General features: G+C 40.6%; 1 protein-coding gene across 4 annotated transcripts in view; it reads left to right on the top strand.

Annotated features, from left to right (window-relative positions):
- The window catches only part of LOC131144336 (putative pentatricopeptide repeat-containing protein At5g13230, mitochondrial), a 44,867-nt gene that overhangs the window by 23,250 nt on the left and 2,364 nt on the right, over nucleotides 1-19,253 (top strand). For 2 of the 4 annotated variants that reach the window (XM_058092914.1, XM_058092911.1), the window contains exons 2-3: nucleotides 17,192-17,293; nucleotides 18,080-18,168. The gene's annotated coding sequence lies outside the window, so the exon portion shown is untranslated. Of the gene's footprint in view, nucleotides 1-17,191; nucleotides 18,169-19,253 lie in introns of all 4 variants that reach the window. The other 2 variants (XM_058092913.1, XM_058092912.1) reach the window with 2 other exon arrangements.

Here is a 19,253-nt window from a genome sequence, read left to right as displayed (position 1 = left end):
GAAACAACATTCAAGAACTTGTTGCTTAAATAATGAGATTAAAATCCCCAAATTCTCTATATATAAAGAACTAGATGAATAGAGATGGATACATAGTGCGTTTCAGTCTATGGACTATTTTTAAGGTATTTGTTGTGAAAATTGGATGCACAGCGGAAATAAATGATCATACAACGCAGCAATCAATAGTGAAATATACAGAACCACAATCACATAGAGTATAATGAAAGCAATAAAACAATGACACGAAAAATTATGTGGTTCGACAATGCCTACATCCACGGGAGCAATCGACAATGATATTTTACTATCTTGTGTCCAAAAGACACTGAGTTACATCATACAACATGTATACATAAGTTTCTCGGAGGCTTTCCCTCCAAAACCCAACTTGTCCAACGTCCCAATTCAAAATTTGAAAACAAACGCCGAGTAACCGAGCCAAACTGTCGACAGTTTGTAGACATACCGTCGACGGTTTAATACCGAGAGCAACCAGTCAAAGTAACAGACCTAGAACTGTCGATTGTTTCACTGCACTGGACCAAACTGTCAACGGTTTCCTCCTGCAAGTTAGTATTCCTGTTTTCTTCATGTTTTCTCTTTGTACATGCCTTCCACTCAATATATGAGCCGCATATTACAACAATCTCCACCTTGGCGAATATGCGCCCCTTAGAAGAAAACTGAAAACATAAACTTGCTGCTCCACCTTGGAACAATAGGTTGGGACCGTCTCTTGTCTAGCAACTAGAGACAAAAACCAAGTCCAAGCAATGCCTGAACTTGTCTGTGACAGCTTCAGCTACTGCCAAAAACCCCGATTCAGTTGTAGATAGTACAACTAGAGATGTACCCTAGATTTCTAACAAATAGACCGTCCCATAACAATAAACACATACCTTGTTGTAGACCTCCTATCATCTAGATCCCCTGCATAATCTGCATCAACATATCCTACAACTGACGGATCAATCTGTTGCTTGCCGAACATGATGCCATAGTGAGAAGTACCCCGTAAGTATCTGAAAATTCATTTAATGGCATCCTAGTGCTGTTTACTCGGATTTGAAAGAAACTTACCACGCTGACAGCTTGTGTCAAGTCCGGCCTTGTACATACCATAACATACATTAAACACCCCACTGCACTAGCATAGGGAACCTTTGATATATCCCAAACATCACCGTTCGTCATTGGGCATTGAGCGGTAGACAAATTAAATTAATTCACCAACGGTGTTTTGGCGACCGATTTAACCATGTTAAACCTCTCTAACACCTTCTCCACTAAACCACCCTGAGACAACCACAATCTCCTTGCAGTTCCGTCCACAAAGCCACCCTTTTGTAACTATACCCGTTTCAATCTAAAGTGTCCAATGAAATCACATTCTTTTGTAGATCCAGTACACGCCTTACATCACATAATGTTCTCACAATACCATCATACATTTTAATTCTAACATTTCCTATTTCAATAATTTTGCATGAAGCATCATTTCCCTTTAGAACAGAACCAGAATTTATTGAACTGTAGGTATTGAACCAATTTCTATTTGGTGTCGTGATAAGAACATCTCGAATCTAGGATCCAATAATCTGTGAGGCGTTCGGAACCCGATGAAACAAAAAGCATATCACCATCACTGCTCCCTAAGTCTCCTTCTTCCACTACATTCATAGATTTTGACAAACCCTCTTGATTTTCTGCATTCTCCTTCTTCCACTCCGGACACTCTAGTTTTATGTGCCCAATTTTCCCACACTTAAAACACCTTATGTAATGATCCCAAAGAAAAAAATAAAATAATATATATATATATATATAAGTATTACAATTATAGTTCACTATTTTAAAAAGAAGTTACAGTTTACTGCTAACAATTATAGTTTTACAAATGCAGTTTTGAAACTACAATATTATATGTTAACTGTTATAGAATTATGGTACAGTAAAGCTCATCATAGCTACACACTAATATAATCTTTCTTATTTACTGAGCGTCGTTTCACCCAATTGTTCTCCTACCTTATGAATAGCTTTGAGGAGCGTTTTTAGAATCAGGCATAGCAAGCACATGCGTGGGATTAGAGAGAGTAGTTTAGAATAAATACTAGTATAGTACCAAGTGGAAACACTTTTATGTTTTGGAATTTTTAAGAATGTTAATTTTAATGTTGGAGATACTCCTGTAATGCGGTTATTTAGCGCTTTGGTATAAAAATTATAAGGTTTTATTTATTTCAGCTGTTTCTATTTCTTACGTCACCAGTGCAATTATTATAGAAAGGCGCACCTTAGACCCTACAGGTTTGGGGCGTGACAGTTGTGGTATCAGAGCATAGGTTATAGTTCTGTAGACTTTAGTGAATAATTTTTACTAGAGTATAGGTATTGATATGCCCTAAACATATTAGTCTTAAAAGCAGTCCATCTATCATAAAGAACATTAAGGAGCAGCCACAATTAGGGCCATTATTGCTCAAGGGTAGCTGTTCTGGAGGAGTCAACCCATGCACACCCAAGCGGTCCGCGCCCGCGCCACTGACAACTATCCTCGGCTCCATAAAGGCCTGAGCAATTTGCGCCCGCGCCATAACTAGCCAATAAATGGCCATACGCCCCTGGGTCGACTTCAGCCACTATAAGAAAGGACACGGAGAAGAGGTCAAGGTAAGTCATTCAACACTCACTCTTACTGTTGCATTTAGCCTCTTTGAAGCATTCCCCTTAGGGATCAGAGTGATCCCCCAGAGTACACCCCGGGTCCTCCAAGCCTTTTTGCTTTCATCTTTTTCAGATCAATGGAGATCTGAGAGCAGTCTCGCTGGTCATCGCCGATTTTATCCCGCAACAGTTGGTGCCGTTTGTGGGAACTTGCTTCGGAAAGGCACTCATCCTACTCCTGGCACCTCCTAAAACCAATACGATATGTCTTGGCGGTGTCCAAGATGAATCGTGAGGAATCCTTATACTCTCTCACCGCAGCTTTGGTGGCCAACAGCAGCTGCAGCAGCAGGAATCTCCTCCCTTTGGATCTTCTCTATTTCTTCCCGAAGGGCCTTCTCGCGGAGCTCAGCCTTACGAAGCTCATTCTGGACAGCGACATACTTTTCTCTGGCATCTAAGGTCTACCGGTACATCTCGGTAACTTTTTCCTCCTGCGCCAAAGCCATGGTCGCCAGTTGAGAACAAATAAAAGGGAAGAATGAGTTTAAAACTTTAAAGAGAAAAGGGAGGCGGGATGGAGCACAGTTGAAACGCATGAGTTGCGTAGGTACTTGGTATGTAGTATGCCTAATCTTCATAGACAGGAGGTCTGGAAGGGAACATTGAGCTACCACAAAATCCTCCAAATGAACTGGCCTACGCAGTGCAGGAGTAGAACGGGTTGGCTCGTGGAAGATCGCCTTAGTAAAAACGGTCGGGCCAGGAACCTTCGCTGTAGCAACATTCGCCGCAGCAGGAGGCTCACTCTCGCCTACAATGACCGCTTCCCTCTGGGATGATTCCCTTCAAGCTCCCTCCTCTTCTTCTTGCTCCTGCTCGCCCTCTGCTTCTTGGCTTCGCCCATGAGAGACTCATACTTGTTGAACTCCATATCTGCAAAAGGAGAAAAGAAAATAAGTGAACAGAGAACCACAAGGGTATCCGAATATACATCAGGAGATCAAGGGTAAAGATAAGACTTGGAGAAACGGGGTTGATCTCCCACTGCACAAGGACTCGCTCCTTGAGCAGCTCCTCGTGAGGGACAATCCCCTGCCGACCAAAGGCTTGTAGGTCTTTTAGGATGGCCTGCTCGGAGGGAGACAGTGTGGGAGGTATATGATGCACCCAAGTTAAAAGAAAAAGAAGAAAGAGTAAGCAACAAGTACCTACACATAGCTCGTGCATACGTAAAAAGTAAATAAAGAGAAGAGAACATCACCATCGAGAGGGGCAGACCAAACGCGAGACCCAGAATAATTCAACTCCTCGGATGCAAAAAAGTACCGGGACTTTCAATTGTGAATGGAAGAGTTACTCGGGGTAAAGAGCTTATACCCGGACTAAGAGTTGAAGTAGTACAGTTCCTTCTCCACAGAGTGCGTCCTTATCTGGAAGTAGCTCCGAAAGAGAGGCACCGTGGGCTGATAACCTCGACGGAGGAGGAGAACAACAAAGCATACCAACGAAAGGTAGGAATTCGGAACAAGCTGTGAGGGGGCTATGCGATAAAAACGCAACACCTCAGAAATGAAGGGGAGAAAAGGTAGCCTGAGTCCTAGGTCCAAATAGTCGGTGTACAAAAAAATTTCATTGGGGCCAGGATCAAGAGCAGGCTCCAAACTGGTCGGCAACCTAACGCTAATGTTTGCAGGGATAGCAAAGAAGTAGCAGATATTTCGCATATCCGAGGAAGACAGATCATACTGAGCACTCCTCACCATGACTGGAGCCTTCGCTGGGGGCGCCGAAGACTCCATGACAAAAGCAAAGTACGAAATAAACAAGACAAACAACTTACGCAAGTACACAAATGGATCAAACAAGTAAACTTCCCGCAAAAACAAAGAAGCTACTGTACGAAAGAAGATTAAACAAGTAGACTCTGCATAAAAACACGACAGACACTCTGCAAAAAAAGATAAAAAGGCAAACTTTTTGTAAGAACAGCGAAGAACAAAACAAACATACAATGCCACACAAAAATAGAATAGAGCAATCGAGGAAAGGCAGAAGGAGAGCGTACCTAGCAGACAGAAGGGACCCTTTGGGTGAGACGAGGAGCAAATGAGGGAGCCCGCGACCTTTATATAGAAAGCCTACACGGATCCCCAAAAGAGTTAGCATCTCGAGAAGGCGGGAACCCTTCAACTCCGGTGTGCGTCTCAAGGGAAAGAAAGTAAATCCCTGCACATACATCGACGTGGCATCAATTCCCAGGAATATAAGCTCTCCCAAGTTATGACTCAGCTGACGAAATTATTAACTTTTGCAAGGCGGCGAACGTCATGAAAGGACTTCCACGTTGCATCACAGCGGCTAGACTGACAGGCACAGCAGATGACGTTAGAAGAGAGCCCAACAAATGAGCACAGCTCATTAGGCAAACTAGGCCCAATTGACGAGCACTGCTCGTGAGGCCATACAACAGTCCAGCAAATGAGCACAGCTCATTAGGCAAACAAGGCTCAACTAACGAGCACTGCTCGTGAGGCCATGCAACAGCCCAGCAAATGAGCACAATTCATTAGGAAAAACAGGCCCAACTGACGAGCACTTCTCGTGAGCCCATGCAATAGCCTAGCAAATGAGCCCAACTCATTAGGCAAATAAGGCCCAACTAACGAGCACTGCTCGTGAGGCCATGCAACAACCCAGCAAATGAGCAGTTCGGCAAAAATGCCCCCAAGAGCAGCTCGGCAAAATTGCTCAGTAAAAATGCCTCCAAGGAGCAATTCAGCAGAACAGCTGGACAAAAATGCCTCCAATGAGCAGTTTGGCAAAAACGGCTTAGCAAAAATGCCTCGAAAAGCAGCTCGGAAAAAGCGGCTAAAAAAAAATGTCTGAAAGAGCAGCTCAGCAGAAATAAGCTCCGCAAAAATGCCCTTGAGAGCAGCTTGGCAAAACCGCTCGATAAGAATGCCTCCCAGGAGCAGCTCGGCAAAAACGGCTCGACAAAAATGCCTCAAAGAGCAACTTGGCAGAGAACAGCTCGGCACAACAACTTTGCAAAAATGTTTGAAAGAGCAGCTCGGCTGAAATTAGCTCGGCAAAAATGCCCATGAGAGCAGCTCGACAGAACCGCTTGGTAAAAATGCCTCCAAGGAATAGTTTGGCAGAACAACTCGGTAAAAATGCCTCCAAGGAGCAGTTTGGCAGAACAGCTCGACAAAAATGCCTCCAAGTAGCAGCTCGGCAAAAACGGTTCGGAAAAAAATCCTCGAAGAACAGCTCGGCAGAAAACAGTTCAGCAAAAATGCCCCGAATAGCAACTCGGCATAACAGCTCGGTAAAAATGTCTCGAAGAGCAGCTTGGCAAAAAAACAGCTCGGCTAAAGATGCCCTGAATAGCAACTTGGCATAACAGCTCGGAAAAAATGCCTCGAAGAGCAGCTCGGCCAAAGATACCCCGAATAGCAACTCGGCCAACATAGCTTGGCAGAATATGACCCAGAAGAAACAGCCATCGAGGTTTGCTCGGCAAAATATGGTCGGAACAAAATTCCCTTTGGGGGCTACTCGACACAAATCGCCGAATGGAGTTGGTCAGAAGAGCCTGCCCGGCACGAACTCGCGAGGGTAGTAGGACGAGACGACCCACTTGGCACAACCTATCTCCCGCATATTGGCTCGGTCAAGCTGTTTGAGCCACATCATCGGCTCGGACCCGACGACCTCCCGTTGATCGGCTCGGATCAGCCATGTTGTGCCCCTCCTCAGCTCGGATTAACCATGCTATACCACTCATCGGCTCGGACCAGCTGATCGGGGTTGAAATCGGCTCGGCAAGTCTGTTCAAGCCCCTTTTTCCCGGATCAGCAGAGGTTCTTTGAATCTAAAAAAAAATATATATACACCTATATGGAGGAGATAAGGCCACCTTCAAAATTCCAAGAATCAGTTCCGAAAATTTGAAACCAAGGGGGGGACAACTAATATGCCCCAACATATCAGTCTTAAAAGCAATCCATCTATCATAAATAGCATTAAGGAGCAGCCACAATTAGGGCCATTATTGCTCAAGGGTAGCTGTTTTGGAGGAGTCAACCCCATGCACACCCAAGCGGTCCGCGTCCACGCCACTAACAGCTATCCTTGACTCCATAAAGGCTAGAGCGATTTGTGCCCGCGCCATAACTAGCCAATAAATGGCCATACGCCCCCGGGTCAACTTCAGCCACTATAAGAAGGGACACGGAGAATAGGCCAAGGTAAGTCATTCAACCCTCACTCTTACTGTTGCATTTAGCCTCTTTGAAGCATTCCCCTTACTTAGGCATCAGAGTGATCCCCCGGTGTACACCCTGGGTCCTCCAAGCCTATTTGCTTTCATCTTTTCAGGTCAACGGAGATCTGAGAGTAGTCTTGCTGGTCATCGCCGATTTTATCCCGCAATAGGTATGAATCATGATGAGGGTAGGAATGGGTAGGTTAGGATGTTTTCAACCTATTATTTTGTTATGCTCTAACAATGGATTTATGATTTTGAAATAACTTTGGTCATTGTTTCAAAATGGACCCCAAAGATAACAACGTGAACATTGGAGGGAATTAGAATAATATGGAAACTCCCAATAAGGAAGGCATCAACTCTACTAAGGTGCTACGCGAGGAACAACAACAAGTCATGGTGGAGATTGTGTGAAACTTGAGGGGACGAAATCATCAACCCACTTTCAACGGTTGTACCGTCGAACAGTTTAGTCGCATGAACCCTCCGACCTTTTAGGGAAAAACTGGATCCAAGAAATGGAAGAGTTACTACAAGTCCTTTGTTGCACAGACGAACAAAAGGTGCTTTACTTTGCCTTTAAGATGACTGGTGAAGTCAAACGCTGGTGGAACTTAAGGAAGCTTCTCCTCGAACAAGAACTAGGTCTAGCAATCATTACGTGGGAATGCTTCAAGGGGGTTTTCTTCAAACTGTATTTCCCCACATCTACTAGAGATGCCCAAGCCAAAGAGTTTGCAAGCTTCAAACTGTCCAACAATATGTGGCGAAATTTATTGAGCTATCCCGTTTTGCATTGTATTTGTGATGAATTGAAGAAAGCTCAAAAGTTCGAAGAAGGCTTGAGCCCAAGGATCTATGATTGAGTCGTGGTATTCCAACTTAGGAACTTCTTCGAGTTGGTGGACAAAGCAACTGTTGTTAAGAGAAGTCTACCAAGAAATGCTGAGATGTACGACCAGAGAAAAAAGCCCATGCCTCAAGGATTCCACTCTGATAGAAATCAAGGTCCTTGGAAGAAGAAGAACAATAATAACTTGGGCCAGAGGCAAGAAAATGGAAACCAAACCTATCAAAGCAATCAATAGGGCACCCATTGTCCACAATGCAATTGAATGCATAGGGGTGAATGTCGCATCGGATTAAACATGTGCCATTGATATGGTGAAGCAGGCCACTATGCCCGAGAGTGCCGTGCGCTGTAGAATAACACCTATAATCCTAGTCAGTATAAAGGAAACAACAAGGCACCTAGAGGCAACAATCAGTAGAACACAACCCAGGCGCGTGTCTATGCACTCATTCCAGGAGATGCAAACAATGCTAACGATGTGGTGATAGGTAATATTCCTATGTTCTTTAAGAAAGCAGTAGTATTATTCGATTCTGGAGCTACACATTCCTTTATATCTATGACTTATGTTAAAATGTGTGGGATTGGGACCCAGCCATTGGATACTGAGTTATCTGTGGTTACACCAATGGGAACCTTGGTAGTATGTTGGAGGATACTTAAGGGTTGCCCAATTTGTATCAAGGAAGAGTACTACCTGCCAACTTAGTAGTGTTTGATATGCATGGGTTCGATGTAATTCTTGGGATGGACTGGCTCTCTTCTAGCTACGCCAGTATAGATTGCTACAATAAAGAGGTAGTGTTCAGACCTCCTGGAGAGTAAGAGTACAAGTTCGTTGGATCTTGTGTGCCCCCTTCGTTGTTAATATTGTCAGCTATTCAGGCAAAGAGATTGCTCTTAAATGGATGTCAGGGATGCCTAGCATGCGTAATGGAGGTACCAAAGGAAGAATTGAAGCTTGAGGATATTCCAATAGTAAGGGAATTCTTGGATGTATTCCTTGAAGACTTACTTGGGTTGTCTCCCGATCGCAAAATTGAGTTCGCTATCGACCTACTCCTTGGAATGACACTGGTATCAAAAGCTCCATAGTCCATACATAATGGCACTAGCAGAATTGAAAGAGCTGAAGGAGCAGTTATAGGAGCTGTTAGACAAAGGTTTCATTAAACCCAATGTGTCACCATGGGGAACACCTGTTCCATTTGTTAAAAAGAAGAACCGGTTGTTGAGGATGTGTATTGATTATCTCGATGTAAACAAGGTGACGATGAAGAACAAATACCCACTACCTCGCATAGATGACTTGTTTGATCAACTCCAAGGAACACAAGTCTTTTCTAAGATTGATCTTTGATCAGGATACCATCAACTGAATATCAAGTTAGAGGACATTCCAAAGACTGCATTTAGAACTAGATATGGCCACTATGAATTTTTAGGCATGCCGTTCGGGTTGACTAATGCCTCCGCTGCATTCATGGACCTTATGAACAGGGTCTTCCATGAATATTTGGATCAATTCGTTGTGCTTTTTATTGATGATATGTTGATCTATTCAAGGAGCCCAAAAGAACATGAGAATAATTTGAGGCTAGTACTCCAAGTTTTAAGAGAAAAGAAACTCTATGCCAAACTTAAGAAGTATGACTTTTGGCTAGAGAAAGTTGCATTCTTGGGACATGTTGTGACGACCCAAAAATTCCACTACTCTAATACCACCTGTAATAATATTTTCATACAGCGGAAGATCTTAAATACAAATTACCAGAGTACGAATTAACCCAATATAACAATATCATTTCCAATATCACAATTGACACCCCTAAAATTCTAAATACATCAAAAACATAATTTAATAAAGATCTATTCTAAATAAAACCTTCTATCCCACCCACGCTTCACTGCGCTACTTTGATCGCTGTTATACTCCATATGACATCTGAAAAATATTGGATAATTATGGGGTGAGACACCTCTTAATAAGAAAGGAACAAATTATTATCAGTGTGTGGCCAATGAGTTTTAGTGTACCATATATAAATAACATTCAATACGTGTAGCATATAAATAACTTTGTATACTGTAGGTCATGTTGACATATAAAGCAATCTATCTTTCGGTGACCACATCTGGTACATACCTAGACACTCGCTGACATTGAGCACTCTTCTAGCACCCTACCCCGTACAGTAGGCCTACTCAGCAAGCCTTCCCAATTCAGCAAGCCCTCGGGCTAAAGTCCCGAGGATTAGGGCGTTACGTATCACCGTCCCCCTCTGCCTTGATATGACCAAACATATCCCTCAAATATGCAATTGCGCAATACTACGGTACCATATTCATAAAAGTCTTTCCACATTACTTTCAACAATCCACGTGATCTCAACAGGTTTAATAAAGGGAATTAATCTCATGCCACATGGTTCGAATGATAAATCATACTTTAATAATATTCATATAATCATGTACTTAGATTAAAGACCAACACAATATCCATATACTCATATCCTGCAATTTAATCGGTTAATCTTTAAAAAAAACAGCTGACATAATTTATTCCCCTTACCTGTTCCTGAAAATATGCCTATTATACTCAGAAGACGGATCCCTAGCTTTTCAAACCCGTAGTGGGAAGTGAGCCGGCAAGCCGAGAGAGGTGAGAGAGACGATTAGGAAGTGAGAGCGAACTTCGAATAGCCTTAGGAGAGAGAGACACGTGAGGGATGAGAGAGAGAGAGAGAGAGAGAGAGAGAGAGAGAGAGAAGAAAAACTAAAACCCTAGCTTGGGACAGAGAGAGGAGAGAATTTTTTTTTAAAAAATGAGCTCAGTTCTATTTATAGGGAAGCTAGCCCGCACGAAACCATTGACGATTTTCCTGAAATCGTCGACAGTTTGGCCCTGTGGTCCTGTTATACAAGCTCTTGGTAGTTGTAACCGTCGACGGTTTTCCTGAGATTTTGAAATCGTCGACGGTTTTTCTGAGCTTCCTGAAAACGTCGTCGGTTTGGCCTATACCAAACCCATTTCCTTCTTTTCTTTTTCTTTTTATTTATTTTCCTTTTCTTTTATTTATTTTTCTATTTTCTGGGTTCGGGTCCCTACACATGTGGTATCCAAAGATGGCATTTTAGTGGATCCAATTAAGATAGAGGTCGTAGCAAATTAGGTGAGGCTGAACAATATTCATGAGATCAGGAGTTTCTTAGGTCATGGCGGATACTATCACCGATTTGTAGAAGGATTTTCCAAGATATCGGTCCCACTAACGACGTTGACAAGGAAGAATGTTAAGTTCAAATGGATAGAGGAATGTGAGCGAAACTTTCAAGAATTAAAGCAACGGCTTATCACCGCTTCGGTGTTGACAATTCCTTCAGGAGCAGGTGGTTTTGTAATTTACAGTGATGCATCCTGAAAAGGGCTCGGGTGCGTGCTAATGCAACAAGGAAAGGTCATTGCATATGCATCTCGACAACTCAATAAGTAAGAGTAGAAATCTTACGCATGATTTGGAATTGGCAGCTGTGGTGTTCGCATTAAAGATCTGGAGATACTATCTATATGGTGAAAGGTGTGAGATCTTCACAGACCATAAAAGTCTCAAGTATTTCTTCACACAAAAAGAATTGAACATGAGACAAAGGAGATGGTTAGAGCTAATCAAAGACTATGATTGAATTATTAACTACCATCCTGGTAAAGCCAACGTGGTAGCAGACGCTTTAAGTCGAAAGTCATTGAAAGCCTCAATTTCAGCAATGGTTAGTCAACATCAAATCATAATGGATCTTGAAAGGTTTGGTGTTGAAATAATGGAGGGAAATCATTAGGCTCTCACTGCTAGTTTAGTAATCCAGCCGACCTTGATGGAAAAGATTAAGGCTATACAGATGCAAGGTGCATAATTGGTAAAGATCATGGGTGAGGTACAAAATGGATTGAAGGCGGATTTCAACATCTCAGATGATGGGGTTTGGAGATTTCAAAATAGATTGTGTGTGCCTAATGACAAAGATATTAAAAGAACAATTTTAAAAGAAGCTTATTGATCTCTCTATACGGTGCATCCAGGAAGCACGAAGATGTATCAGGACTTGTGAGGGTTATTTTGGTGGAATAACATTAAAAAAGAGATTGTATAATTCGTAGAACAATGTCTTACATGTCAACAAGTGAAGGTTGAACATCAGAGATCAGCAGTCAACATTCCTGAGTGGAAATGGGAGCACATTTCTATGGACTTTGTGATAGGATTACCACACACGTCATGGGTAGAATTCCATTTGGGTAGTTGTTGATCATTTAACGAAAAATGCTCATTTTATTCTAATCAAAGTTAATTACTCTATGAATAAGCTTGCAGAGTTGTATGTTCAGGAGATAGTTAGGCTATATGGTGTACTAGTGTCCATCGTATCAGATCGAGATTCATGATTCACTTCTTAATTTTGGAAGAGTTTGCAAGGAGCCTTAGGATCCTGACTTACCTTTAGCACGACATTCCTTCCTCAGACTAATGGACAAAAGGAGAGAACAATTTAGATATTGGAGGATATGCTAGGAACATGTGTGCTTGATTTCAAAGGAAGTTGGATTCATTATTTGCCTACAGCAATAGTTATCAATCAAGCATAGAGATGGCACCTTATGAAGCATTATATGGTCGAAGGTGCCGATCCCTATTGTATTAGGATAAGGTCGGTGAATGACGAATTTTAGGTCCAGAGATTATATAGAGAACATCCGAGAAAATTAATCTCATTCTAGATAGAATAAAAATAGTTCAAAGTCAACAAAAGAGTTATGCCGATACTCATCGACGAGAGTTGGAGTTTGAAAGGGGGGACAAGATATTTCTAAAAGTTGTTCCAATGAAAGGATTCATGAGGTTTGGAAACAAGGGTAAGTTAAGCCCCAAGTGTAACGACCTCAAAATTCTTATCATTTTTTTTTTGTTATATATACAATTAACATTCCTACGCAGCGGAAACACAAATCATAAAACCATTTATACATAAACTGTACAATACCAGAATCCAAAATATACAGACCATACAAAAATGTCCCTCCAGTGTCATCTATCTAAAAACATACACCACTCTGACAAAAACTCACCCTATAACCAGGGTGATCTGAGCTACACTCTATTTGCGAGCCTGATCTGCTCGCCTCACTGGCTCACCTGAAAAATGTTAAAGTAATGGGGTGAGTCGACGCTCAGTAAGTGAAAATATGCTATCACTAGTGTGTGGCAACTAAGTTAAGGATACTTTTTAAAAATAATAACTGAACTGCAATGTAATAAATCATCTGTAAAACATATCTTTCTTTCACAATTTAAAACATATTGTATCATCTGTTTTTCTACTTTTCATACTGGTAATATCATACTTTACTCATCATATACTGTAAAACTGTAAACATATATATATATATATATATATAATTGTGCTTTTATCCCTGGGACTCTGTACGTCATGATTTGACCCCTCATGACAGGGTTATGCAGCCCGTAGGCGAGACTCTATCTAGTTGGCCCTCCAGATAAGTCATCATACTCTACACTACCTCAGTCCGGCCAAACTGCATCCTCTCCTAAGCTTAGGACTGGCTACTACCTCGTCAAATCAGCTCCCTCAACCCAGTATACTGGGGAGCTGCATACTCTCCGAGCACGGTTGACGGTACCCACATACCATCTGAGATATGTGGTTGCACTCTATTTGTATGTAGCAACGGCACCGTGCTCTGTAATCTGTATCTGTCTGTGTATCTTTCCTCAGGGATCTGATACTATATACATATATACATATATACTCTTTTACTGTTTTCATCATGTTTCCAAAATTACCGTAACACCTTCTTTCTGTACTGTAAATGCTGTAATCTCTGTTTGTATAGCATTCCGTATAAAACTGTGATACACATACTGATCTGAATAAATATGCATACATGTATATGTATATATATAAATATTTGTTTATGAAACTACTCGTATAAAAACTGTGTATGCATGTAAATTTCTCTGTATATGTATATCCTTATCTGTATAATCTGTATAATCTCTCACTGAGATTGAGGTGTTACGTAACGCCGTCCCTCAATTCAGTATAGTATGATATGTTATAATAACTGTATAAATTTCTTCATCTCATAAAATCTACTCAGGCCACACAAGCATTTAAACTCATATTTTGAAACAAATACTGTTTCAAACTCACATTCTGAAAATTATGTATAGTAAAATGGTGTAGCTATGCATCTATAAAATCTCTAATATAATTACAAAAACTCCTAGCATAGCATATTTCCCTTACCTCAACTTTGAAAAGCTCCTATAAAAATCTGGCTCTATATCCGTTGGATTCCTAACTCAACATCCTGAAAACACAATGTCCCAGAACAAAACATCAGTATTTCTTAGTTTACATCATTTCCTATAATTGTCAGAAAGTCAAAAACTCAATAAAAGACCTTACCCTGAATTTGGGATGAAATCCAACTTCGTTTTCTCAACGATCCACTCTGGCAAACTTGTAGAGAATTCCACCAGGAGCGTCATGGTAGCTTTGGATCTTTGATCCGGCAACTGGTGGGGCCGGAAACGAAGAGAGAAGGGAGAGAGAATCGTAGAGAGAGAGAGAGAGAGGAGAGAGAGAGATTTCTTAAAATGAAATAATTCCCGGATTCTCGTATATATGTAAAACAGGGGATTTTGTCGACGAGCCTGTTCTTCGTCGACGAGTCCTTCACAAATTTCATCGACGAGACCTTGTATTCGTCGACAAAATTCAGGCTACCTCAAAACCCTTCTCGGTATTTTCTCGTCGACGAAGTCCTGTGTTCGTCGACGAAATTCTGAAGACCTTCGTCGACGAGACCCTGTGTTCGTCGACGAAGTTTGGCAATTTTCTGAAATTATGATTATTTAATATTATCTCCAAAATGCAATGTCGTCGACGAAGTCTACGGCCTCCTTCTGTTTCTGTATTTATTTTCTCTCCCTCTTATTATTAAAACGTTATTATTCTTTGGGTCACTACACCAAGAATATTGGACCATTCGAGATATTGGAAAGGATTGGTCCAGTCGCTTACAGAGTAGCCTTACCTCTTGCATTATCAAAAGTTCATGATGTGTTTCACATTTCCATGCTGAAGAAGTACGTTCCAAATCCTTCTCATGTGATAAGTTAGTCATTGGAAGTCAACGATACTCTATCATATGAAGAGGTACCAGTCTAAATTTTGGACCGCAAGGATCATGAATTGCATACCAAGAAGATTCCATTAGTAAAAGTTCTCTAGCGCAACCATGCCATTGAGGAAGCATTGTGGGAATTATAAGAGAAACTACGCCGAAAATACCCACATTTTTTGACAATGGAAGGCTAGAATAAAAGCTTGGCACTAGACAAGGTACTGATTTAAGTGACTTAATGGATTTTAATTAAAGTTATATTTGGTAAATTTCGAGGACGAAATTTTTATAAGGAGAGGAGGATGTAATGATCTCAAAGAAAAATAAAATAAAATAATATATATATATATATATATATATAAGTATTATAGTTACAATTCACTGTTTTAAAAAGCAGTTATAGTTTACTGCTAATAGTTACAGTTTTACAAATGCAGTTTTGTAACTACAACATTATATGTTAACTATTACAGAATTATGGTACAATTAAGCTCATCTATAATCTTTCTTACTTACTGAGCGTCGTCTTATCCAATTATTCTCCTACTTTACAAATAGATTTGAGGAGCGTTTTGAGAATCAAGCATAGCAAGCACGTGGGCGGGATTAGAGAGAGCAGTTTAGAATAAATACTAGTATAATACTAGCTGGAAACACTTGTATGTTTTGGAATTTTTAAGAATGTTAATTTTGATGTTGGAGATACTCTTGTAATGCGGTTATTTAGCACTCTGGTATTAAAATTTTATGAGATTTTATTTATTTTTGCTATTTCCATTTCTTACATATCCTGTGCAATTATTATAGAAAGTCGCACCTTAGACCCTACAGGTTTAGTGTGTGACACCTTATGTCCTTTTTCTTCTTGGGCTGCGACTGAGATACACTCTAGAACTTGCTTCTCCCACGTTCCTGGTTACCCTTCACCACAAGCCCTTCAACTTGCGAAATTTCATTGCATGCTATTTTCCTCTGATGAAAACCTAGTAGAGCACTTGTTACCTCTTCCAAATTCAGGGTTTCTTTACCCCATGTTAGAATCGTAACCAGATTTTCATATGTGTGAGATGCAGGTAGGGAATTCAATAGCATCAACGCGTTGTCTTCTTCTTCGAACTTCACATCAACCTGCATCAAATCACTTACAATCTGATTGAATGCATTGATGTATTGGTTCAAATCCGAACCTTCCGCCATCTTAAGCCAATACAATCTTTGCTTAAGAAACAACTTGTTTGATAAAGACTTAGATGCATACCGACTTTTCAGTTTCTGCTAAACTGCTACCGGAGAATCCTCATCCATGATGTGATACAACATGTCATCAGCCAGACAAAGCCTGATAGTCGAGACAACCTTTGCTTTCAATTCATTCCAACTGGTTTCATCCATGCTTTCCGGTTGAGCTCCGTATAAAGTCTTCACCATACATTGCTGCACTAATAGATCCTTAACCCTTCTTTGCCATAAACCAAAGTTTCCCGTTCCATCGAACTTAACAACATCGAACTTTGCAGAAGAAGTTCCAAAAGCCATTACAACAATGCTCTGATACCAATTTGTTGTGAAAATTGAATGCACAACAGAAACAAATGATCATACAACGCAACAATCAACACTGAAATATACAGAACCACAATCACACAGAGTATAATGAAAGCAATAAAACAATGACAAGAAGAATTACGTGGTTCGGCAATGCCTACATCCATGGGAGCAATCTTCAATGATATTTTACTATCTTGTGCCCAAAAGACACTGAGTTACTTCATAAAACATGTGTATATAAGTTTCTCAGAGGCTTTCCCTCCAAAACCCAACCTATCTAATGTCCTAATTCAAAATTTGAAAACAAACGTTGAGTAACCGAGCCAAACCAACGGTTTGCAGACATACTGTCGACAATTTAATACCAAGAGCAAACAGTCGAAGTAATAGACCCAAAACCATCGACTGTTTCACTGCATTGGACCAAACCATCGACGGTTACTGGGAAACCATTGATGGTTTCTTCCTGCAAGTCAGCATTCCCGTTTTCTTCATGTTTTCTCTTTATACATGCCTTTCACTCAATATATGAGCCACATATTACAACAGTATTGTTTGTTTGAGTGTATTTTACAGCATAACTCTATTTGAAAGCCTTTCTGCAAGCTTCTTTTTGCTAATATAAGTGAGTTTTTTGCAGGATCCTCTTCTCATTGGTTGTGATGTCACTTGTCAGAAATGCAATCGCAAGCAAGGAAACACTGGAGTATTGGCAAGAAGGAGATCATTGCTGTTAAGAAAGGTACCTTTTAATCTGCAAGCCTATATATTTGTTCTTATTATTATGATGATGTTGACATTTGGAGATCAGATCAATTAGATGTGCAAGGGTAAAGAAGGTTTGGAAGGAATGTGATCTTGAGGTAGAAACATCGGCAGTGTTTTTGGATTTGGGGGTGTCATTTGCTAAACTGAGATTTCTGGGCATAATATCGACTGTTTTCCTTTTTCTTGGTAGATTTGAGCAGGACCTCGTTTGAGCTATGAAGTAGCTATAGTCCTATTTAACCAGGGCCTTGGCAACTTTGCATACCCTGCCCCTCCCCCAGAGCGCTTTGGGAAGTATAGCCTCAGTTTAGATATTACTTCTGTGTCTTTTTTCTTCTTTCTCATGTCATTTTTCTTCTGCTAAGCCCCTATTTAAGGCGTCTGTCTTTGTGAGTGTACTTTAGTATCTCTATTGTGGTATGTGGGTTTCTAATGCAGCACAAAACTCTGAAAAAGCATGTTATCGAGAATATGATAGCTTCTGGTGCGAGGCATATGTAAATTTGAAACGATTGATTGCAATTAATCATGGAGGGTGTGAAGCTTTTGGTAAGTGTAGCTTACGTGTTTATGAAAGCTTTTGTACTCAAGGATAAGCTTGTCTGTTGGAAATTGTACAGCACTGAGAAAGAGTTCTATTTTTTTATCTTTTTAATTTTCACTGTTTAATTTGGATGGTGATGCTTTTTGTTTTGTTGTATTTGACAAGTTGAGGTGCGAATTGTGCTTTAATGTGAGACATTGTGGCCATATATTTCAGGTTGAATCAACAGTCACACTAAATAATGCCCTCGCTGTCCAGCCTGCCACTGCCTCTCCATCACCAGCCCCAACTCCCTTATCCTGCTGGTAATCCCTCCCTCTCCCTATCCTCTCTCTCTCTCTCTCCCCTTGGAATATGCATTAAAATATTTCTGAACCATCCTTTTACTTCACTGTTGAACCTATCATTTTGCCTTCTCCAAATTTCCCCATTGGAAGGGTATCAACAAACAACTCAAGTCCATTACAGCCAAGTAAGCTTTCTTAAGGATATTGGCAGATGAAGTATTGATAGGAACTGTACACCTTTATATATGAGATTGCTGCTCCTTGAGATGCTTAGTTTGCTGCATTAACTATGACATGAAACCATGCTATTCTAGGAGTAGGACTGGAGCTTACCATTGGATGGATCTGTGTCTAGTCCAGCAGGTTTACTAAGAATTAGCTTGATTCCTTGGGTGGTGCAGTGCTTTTAAAAGGTTGTGTAGAAATTCTCTCCGAGTTAGATAACTGAAACTTGTGTACGTCATGAGAATTATGCTCTCCAAAAACGTTATGAGAATTAGCTTGATTTCTTTCCTGCTATTGCTTCTCCTATTGCATTTGCAGTGAATAAGCTTCTGGAGAGGGGAGAAGCATTTTCTATATTGGTGGCAATGTTATATTGGTCAGCTTGAATGCACAAAAACAGAAATCTAGAAAAAGGAGGGAGGGCTGCAGGTTAATTTATTCTGCCTTATGAATAAAAGCCTCTATGGAAAAGGTTGTGGTGATGTGGAGAGGAGAGCAGCTTGTGGATGCTGCAATCCACAAGCTTATACATGTCCTTTTGTTTTTCATTTGGCTCTTGTTATCATCACTTCCCTCTTTAGGTAATCTGTCATAATCTATATGTCCAACTTATTTTAGTAGACATAGGATCATTAGGTCCTTAGTCCTCAGCCTTAGTTTCTTTGCCAATGAACTAAAGCTTAGATTCCGTAATTTTGGTGATTCCAGGGAAAGGATTGAATGTACTTGTCAAAAACTATTTGAGTGACCCTGACTTAAGTTAGAGAGTTTACATAATTTCCAACTTTTCAAGTTCCTATTCTTGGCTTTTTGATTAAAAGAGAATTTTTCATTGGACGTCATCTTAAAATTTGTGCATTAAATTTGAAAGAAATTTA

The sequence above is a fragment of the Malania oleifera genome, chromosome 12, assembly GCF_029873635.1.
Source record: "Malania oleifera isolate guangnan ecotype guangnan chromosome 12, ASM2987363v1, whole genome shotgun sequence".
Taxonomy (NCBI): Eukaryota; Viridiplantae; Streptophyta; class Magnoliopsida; order Santalales; family Ximeniaceae; genus Malania; species Malania oleifera.
Note: the sequence above shows the minus strand (reverse complement) of the source record. Positions and strands in the feature narration are given on the sequence as shown.